The 7998-nt window shown below is 46.2% G+C and overlaps 1 pseudogene; it reads right to left on the minus strand.

Moving 5' to 3' along the window:
• Positions 1 to 771: 771 nt before the first annotated feature.
• LOC147461501 (uncharacterized) lies at positions 772 to 1277 on the minus strand (annotated as a pseudogene).
• Positions 1278 to 7998: the final 6721 nt, after the last annotated feature.

A 7998-nucleotide genomic window follows, 5' to 3' on the forward strand; every position in this document is an offset into this window, starting at 1 on the left:
CTAAGTCCCTTACGGGAAGGAACGGCCTTGTGCCCAAGCCCTTTACGGGAAAGCACGACCCTTGGGTCTAATATTACAAAACGGAGGGGTTTCCTCGGGTTCTCGTGCTTGTATAAGAATTCTCCCTGAATAAAAGAATACTCTTAAGGGGGGGGGGACCAGCCCATCTTCTGGTCCCCAATACTGTGTCGATCTTCTCCCTTCTCTCCTTTTTGCAAAGTATTATATTTTTCAGATTTCTAAGTGCTCGTGTACGCTCCCGTTTTGTGACAGAGGCCCTCAAAAGAGGAGGGTTGGAAGTAGTCTCAGACGTAAGAGGCATAGCTTTGTAAGCATCAAGCAAGTCCATCGTGGAAATAAAATAAGAGTGAGGAATACCCTGATCACTGTCAGCAGGTGCATGACCATTGAGTGGGGCAAGAGGAGCTTGACGAAGTTGTCTATGCATTGTGCGAAGTTGACGGAGAATGGATGCGTCCTTGGCAGCATCAGGTGCAACGTGATGAGTGTTTGTTTTTGGATTGTCCCGCCTATGAGGATTGAGGGTATTCAAGGGTTTCGGGCTCAAGCTACATCTATGAAAGCGTCCTTTGAAGTAGGTGTATACTGAACCGCTAACTTCAAGAGGCCGCTTGGTTGTGATGGTTTGAACCAGGATCATGAAAGCGGCAGGAGCAGTGGGTGAATGACCCAAGGCGGGGTGCTCGGCAGTAGAAGAGATTGCCGAGGTTTGCTCAGTGTGAGCAGCTAGATGAGCCAAAGAGGTGGCGTTTACTTCATCATCATGAGCACCATCCAGGTGTGCAGGCTGACAAGTGTGTAAGCCGGTAGCAGCAGCATGAGCAGGTTCAAGAAATGCTCGTGTGGGTTGAAGGAGAGCCTCTGGTTTAGCATCACGGCCAGTAGAAGCTTCAAATGGAGAGGCCGCAAGAGGGGTGCGTTGATGGCGTAGCGTCTGGGCTAGCAGTGCCAGAGAGGGGAAGGGCTGAGATGGGTTGAAGCACAGTAGGATCTGTAGTAACCGGGTTCACAAGGAAAGTACCATATGCAAGGGGTCGGTTTCTTGTGGATTTTCCCACAGCAAGACATTTAGCATCAAGTGTGGTGCTGGCATCTACAAGCGCAAAGCTAGGAGGAACATCATGGGGGTGTGCAGCATCATGTGCGGCAGCAATTTTGGTGAAAACCTCTTCGTCTGGCTGCAGGGTGAGCGGCAATCATGGCCACAACAGGGTCGTCTACAGCAGGTGCATCAAGGGCAGCCAGAAGGGTTGCATCTGCACGGAAGGCAGCATCAAAGTCTTCTACAGTAGTGTCTTCGGCCTCCAAGTGCCCAAGGAAGGTATGGATGATGGTTGCATCAGCATCACAATCAGCATCTGCGCCTTGGGATGAGCAAGGCAGGGATGTGCCAGACTTGTCTGTGTCGGTAGCAGGACGTGGTTGGGGAACCTTAACCACCAAAGCAGCATGGCTGGAGAGGAGGGTTTCAATGATGGTAGCGGCACTATCAGCATCAGCGCCAAGAGTGTGGTAGGCTGGGTGGGTTGTGCCTGCATGGAGGAGCCCGACCAAAGCTTGCGAACCAGGCGTCGGGTGGTGGTATGACGAGCCTTGAAGTTGGGGCTACGCCTTGTGCGGAGACTGCTGAGGCAGTGCCAGGAAAGCCGTAGACTGTGGGCGTTGAAAGTGCCCACCGTCAGCAGGTGTATGACCATTGAGTGGGGCAAGAGAAGCTTGATGAAAGTGCTCTATGCATCGTGTGTAAAGACCCAAGGCGGGGTGCTCGGTAGTAGAAGAGATCACGGAGGTTTGCTGAGTGTGAGTAGCTAGATGAGCCAAAGAGGTGGTGTTTACTTCATCATCATGAGCACCATGCAGGTGTGCAGGCTGACAGGTGTGTAGGCTGGTAGCAGCAGCATGAGCAGGTTCAAGAAATGCTCGTGTGGGTTGAAGGAGAGGTCCTTTGAGTTTTGACCGTTAGACTCTCGAATTCAAGTTGATCTAGCAGTTTTTTCTCATCCTTGACTGGCATGTTTCTTGCCACTTCTTGAGCTTGAACTCTAGTCACCACATTGATAGGAATAGTTGGTTCACTTTTAGATCTACTTGAACAAGGCAAAAATCCAATGACATTCATCATTGCTTTTCCCTTGTTTATAGGATTCTTGGGGCAATTTGGAAGTAAATGATGTAACCCACAGCCCTCAAAAAACCCAAAAATCTTTGTTTGCTCACCCTTGTGTGGACAAACTCGTGCCCAATGGTTACCTCCACATTCATAGCAAGGACGTTCCGATTGAGAGGCTTGTTGTGCCGCCATTGACTATCCTATCCTAGGAGGATACCCTCTAAGCTTGTAGTTCTGATTTGCTATGAATATGAGCACATTTTCATCCATCGTGTAATGATTTTTCATTGGTTGAGCAATGTATGAGGGTTTTGCAGCCTCATGCAAGCTTACCCAAGAAGAATAATCCTCATTTAGCAAATGAAGTTCCTTCCGGGTCCTCTCACCGGGTGGCCATTGGTGGGAAGACATTGCCTCGAGGCCAGGGAGCTCTCCCCACACAACAAGATTGGTGGCCAAGGGAAGAGGAAGGATTAGAAGAGGCTGCAGAACCAGCCCCTAAGCATGTAAACAGGCGCAAGTGTAAGTTTTTCAAAAAGCCTAAACGCCGCCCGCTAGGAAATGTGCAAGTGCCCCCAAGACAACCGCAGCGGCACCAAAAAATAGCAAGGGCATTTGCAAAAATCCAGTTATCAAGATGTAGAAGACTGTGGCAGAGCAACCCCACAAAAAAACCACTTTGTGTGCGTTGACACCGGACGCTGTTACATCAATCATACCAAGCCACTTAGAAACGGAGCCTTTTGCATTGATGGAGGAAGCAAAAGCATAATGTGAGATGAACATTCTTGAAAACACGTACGCCACCTCAAGAAGAAGTGCCTATACCAGAACAAACTCTCATGACTTTGGCTCAGTAAAACTATGTGAGGACTCAGGCCTCATTGAACAATCTTCAGGTACAATGGGATGCCTGCTAGCCGCTCAGAGGCCAAAGACGTGACAATAGAAAAAGTTGTATTCCCTTTTTTATTCCCGTTCGGGCGCGGAAACTACGAAGGAGACACCCGATTCAGTGACTACATCAGGATGAGGATCAGCATGTTGTTCTCCGTGTATACCTTGTACAAGCCATACCTACTCATCATGTACCAACTCAAGAGAGCAATCATGATTTCCAATTCTACAAACACGACGATGTTGTAGCGTGACACAGACGCGTATAAGAGGAAACAGAAGAATGCATCCAACCAAGATGCAGTAAGAAACATTATAAGATACAAGCTTACGTCGAAAATGCCCGACACTCCATGTCATCGAAAAAACATGGAAAGATTGTCCTGTCGAGTGTGTTGTGTTGTTCCACGAGCGTCTGCACACCTTCTTGAACAACCACATTTTTGGGGGGAGCAAAGTCCTAGGCGAAATAGAGCATCATCTTTTAAGGTACGAGATACACAACCAAAGATCGCTGCATGCCATCTGATTTTGTGGGTTTTTCGAGGCGACATTGAGTCGGTAGCAGATGAAATAGCGGCATACATACCTGACCCATAGCAGCCTCCTTTGAATTTCTCAAGCCATTTACATCACCTCACCACCAGAAAACAAATTCACAGATGCAAGTCCACCTGCAGGGTAATGGGCCAACACTTTGCATGCAAATACGGCTTTCCATTCAGTCCTCAACTATCATCCAAGCCCGTAATGGACCCACAAACATCAATATGGTTGTACTATCGGCCCGCAGATGAACACCGTAACGTAGTTCCCTACCACCCGACAATCTTGTTACTGTGGGGAGCGCACATGAACATCCAACATGTGACCAACTCATCTATATCACTACCTGCTAAAGTACGCAATGAAGACAGAGCCAATGGGTCCACTGAACCTATCAGAGGAGAATGGAGCAAGGCTCGGCCTGAATGGATTAGACAAGGTCAAGCTCCGCGTAATTGCAGCATCGATAATATATAAGCCAATTTCAGCAACAGAGGCAACACTAAATTGCCTGCAAATTCCGATCATCACAAGAAGCGAAGTGGAATATATCGACTCATCGCCACCTTCACTAAGACAAAGATTGTTATGACAGAGTCAAACCATCGTTATGCACCCAGTTGACTTGTACTGTGCAAGGCCACTGTAGCTAGAGCAATACACATTCTGCATGCATCACAAAAATTTCAAGATCGAGAACAACACCACAGGATCTAAGAAGAGCCAGACGTATGATGCCTGCAACAACTTGGTGTTGGAGCTATATAGAGAGTCCACACTTATGTTATATATAGCATAAGTACACATATATAGTGGGGACTCCTTGCTATATATAGCATAAGTGTGGACTCTCTATATAGCTCCAACACTTGGTACTAGAAAATTGCTGGCTCGTACGATTCACCGAATACCACCCTGGCTACCAACCGGACGGCTTCTTCTTCAACATATTGCTATAGAAGGCAACATTTAGAACCGAGTCTGATTTGTCTTGTTACTTTACAGAGTGCAAAATTCGACAATTAATAAGGGACGAGGAGGACCTCGAGATGTACATCAACGAGTACACACAGCGAAACATGATTTTAAACGAGAACACGGGGCACATTGTGAACGTGATCCACCAGAAGCTCTTACTGAACCGCGAGAATCCGATTCATTCGAGCCGTGTAGAGATGAATGATACCAAGGAAACTACTAGGCATAACATGTTGCAGCTTCTAAAGGAGTTTGCCGATGTCCATAACGCATCACTCACTCCTGAACAACACAAGATATTCGAAGACACATCCATCAGAACATCCGGCCTTCACATTATCACGGGCATCCCAGGATCCGGAAAGTCATTCCTCATCAAATACATGACGACCAGGTTTGTACAACAGAACAAGACAGTAATATTGACAACGTCAACTAGCGCAACTGCAGCTCGGCTAATCAGTGTTGCAAAAACACTGCACTATCAATTCAAGATAACGGCGCGCTCGAATAAACACTATCCAGAATCAATAAATCCAGGGGACGAGAGATTCACATCCATCAAAGAGGCTGATGTTATCATAATGAAAGAGATACCAATGCTCACAAGAACGACATTCAACATGGCCGTTCGCCAACTTGTCAATGTCACAAACGTATCAATTCATGATCCATTATGCAGTAAATTGGAGCTTCTCTTTGGAGACTTCCCACAGCTACCGCCAGTCTGTAAGCACCCTGGACCTTTCTGTCATGTACAATTGGCACACTTCAAGCATGGCATTGTCCACAAGATGACATTCTCAGTTCGACACGCAGCGACCCAATATTCCTCAACTTTCTGCATACAATTAGACAAAGAAATCCAACCGAACAAGAGATAACAAGCACACTTTTAGAGTGCATCATAAATGAACAAGAACTATTGGAAACTATGGACGAAGACACCACAATCATTTGCACACATTGTCACAAAACGGGAGTGTACACGAGCACTTAGAAAATCTGAAAATTATAATACTTTGCAAACATGAGAGAAGGGAGAAGATCGACACAGTATTGGGGACCAGAAGATGGGCTGGTCCCCCCCCCCGTTAAGAGTATTCTTTTATTCAGGGAGAATTCTTATACAAGCACTTGAACTCGAGGAAACCCCTCCGTTCTGTAATCTTAGACCCAAAGGTCGTGCTTTCACGTAAAGGGCTTGGACACAAGGCCGTTCCTTCCCGTAAGGGACTTAGGCACGAGGCCGTACTTTCCCGTAAGGGACTTAGACGTAAAGTCGTACTTTCCCGTAAGACGAGAGGTTCCTGCAAAACAAACCACACAAAGCAACAATTCTCAATGCGTATCAACACTGTATACCTGTCGCTCCTTACTCGGAAAAGAGACCTCCGTACTCAGTCGTCACACGAACACTTGCAGTTTTCGTCGCCAGTCTCTGCTCCAAAATCCCAGCGCTAGTGCTTTCTGTTGCTTCCGGCATGTTGGAAACTGAACGCTTGCTGCCCTTTTATAGGCTCTGGTACCCGACGGGAATAGCAGTCGAAAAAGCAGAGCCTTGGCGCCCTAGAGAGAGGAGAGAGAGATCGCTGGCGTTTTTTTTAGAGAGAGGAGAGAGAGAGAGAGATCACAGATTTCAGCCTGCGTAGCCTATTAGCGTTGGCTTCTTAGAGGGACTTGCTTTATTTTATTAATAAAGGACTGGTCACTTAAAAGTGACCGGCCACTTAATAAAATAAAGTGTGAACCTGTTCAAACATTAAAAACTCACTCCGTTAGTGAAAACCATGCTACATGAACACATTCCAAGCATCCCCGGGTGCAAAACACGGCACAGATGCAACGCAGACACAGACTCCTTGCGGAAAAGCATCTGCCTTCCCGCGAATGTTCCTGCTTTTCGTAAAAAGATTCATTGAACCCATCTTTATTCTTGTGCTTGCGTTCTTACGCGTGTTTTCTTACTTAGTTCGGATTTCCTCCTTAGCCTACGGAATGCCCCCTTACTGATGCACCCGTCACCCATCATGTGACGCATCAGGGACACTCGTAACCCGGCCCTTTCCACCGAACTTACGAAAACTCCTTCGCGATGTTTACCGTCACCCATCAAATGACACATAAGAGTTTGTCCGTTCTTGATGGCAGTTCCTGTAGCTACAATCTTTTAACAGTTCTTAGTGCATACAATAAAATATCCTAAAAAAGAGATTAATCATTAAAAATAAGAAAATAGTCCAATTAGCAACATCCCTTTGGCTTCTAAATAGTTGACCTCAAATGTAGTGCTTAGACATATACTTCTAGTATCTCGGGATAAGCTGTGAATTCCTCCCGCGTCATCCACTGAGCATCTAGATTCGAATAGTTCTTAAACTTAACCAAATACTTCCGTGTTATCTTTCCGGATTTGAGAGACCGCTCCTGATGACTTACTATCTGCTCTGGTTGGAGTATTTCTTCTGTTTCCTCAACCTCAGGAGGTTCCTCAACACTAGGCTGGCTCGGAGGCGGTCCCACATACGGCCGGAGTAAACTGACATGGAAAGCATTATGGATCTTCCAATTAGGCAGTAGCTCTAATCGGAAAGTGACATCATTCACTTGCTCAGTGATCTTAAACGGCGCATAGTAGCGGGTAGAAAGTTTTACTGCCTTCCCCTTATGAGACGCTTGTTTCTTAAGTCTTGCCTTCTCAAACTTGAGTAAGAGTAACTGTCCGACTGTTAAGTCTAGATTCCTTCTGTGCTTATCTGCAGCTTTCTTATGCTTTTCTTGAGAGCGTAGAATAGCTCTCCTAACTTGCCCGTAGGTTGTGTCCAAGTCCCGGACAAATTCAGCTGCTGCAAAGATCTTATCCTAGTTAAAAAGATGGGTGGAAGCAAAGACTTACCATAGAGAATCTCAAAAGGTGCTTTTCTTGTCGATGAGTGTATGGTATTGTTATATGCATACTCGACAAGAGGCAAATATTTCTCCCAGTCAGATTGCCGGTCTGACACATAAGCTTTTAACATATCCAATACTGTGGAATTGGCTATCTCACTTTGCCCGTCCGTTTGAGGATGGTAGGCTGATGAAAAATTCAACTTCGTACCAAGATTATCCATCAAGGCACGCCAAAAATTTCCTGTCATGCGAGGATCTCGATCGCTCACAATAGACTTAGGCATTCCGTGATGCTTAAAGATCTGTGCTAGAAAGACCTCAGCCATATGATCTGCTTTGATCGTTTTCTTGACTGGTATAAAGTGTGCTTGCTTGCTAAACCTGTCCACAATGGTCCAGATCGCATCATTTCCAGTCTAATGTCTAGTGAGGTCCATGATGAAGTCCATGGCAATACTTTCCCAAGGTTCATTAGGCACATGCAAAGGTTGTAGCAACCTAGGCGTCTTATGCCGATCATACTTCACTTTTTGGCAAACCAAGCATTCCCTGAC

Source organism: Adiantum capillus-veneris, chromosome 3, assembly GCF_014529385.1.
Source record: "Adiantum capillus-veneris isolate H3 chromosome 3, ASM1452938v2, whole genome shotgun sequence".
Lineage (NCBI taxonomy): Eukaryota > Viridiplantae > Streptophyta > Polypodiopsida > Polypodiales > Pteridaceae > Adiantum > Adiantum capillus-veneris.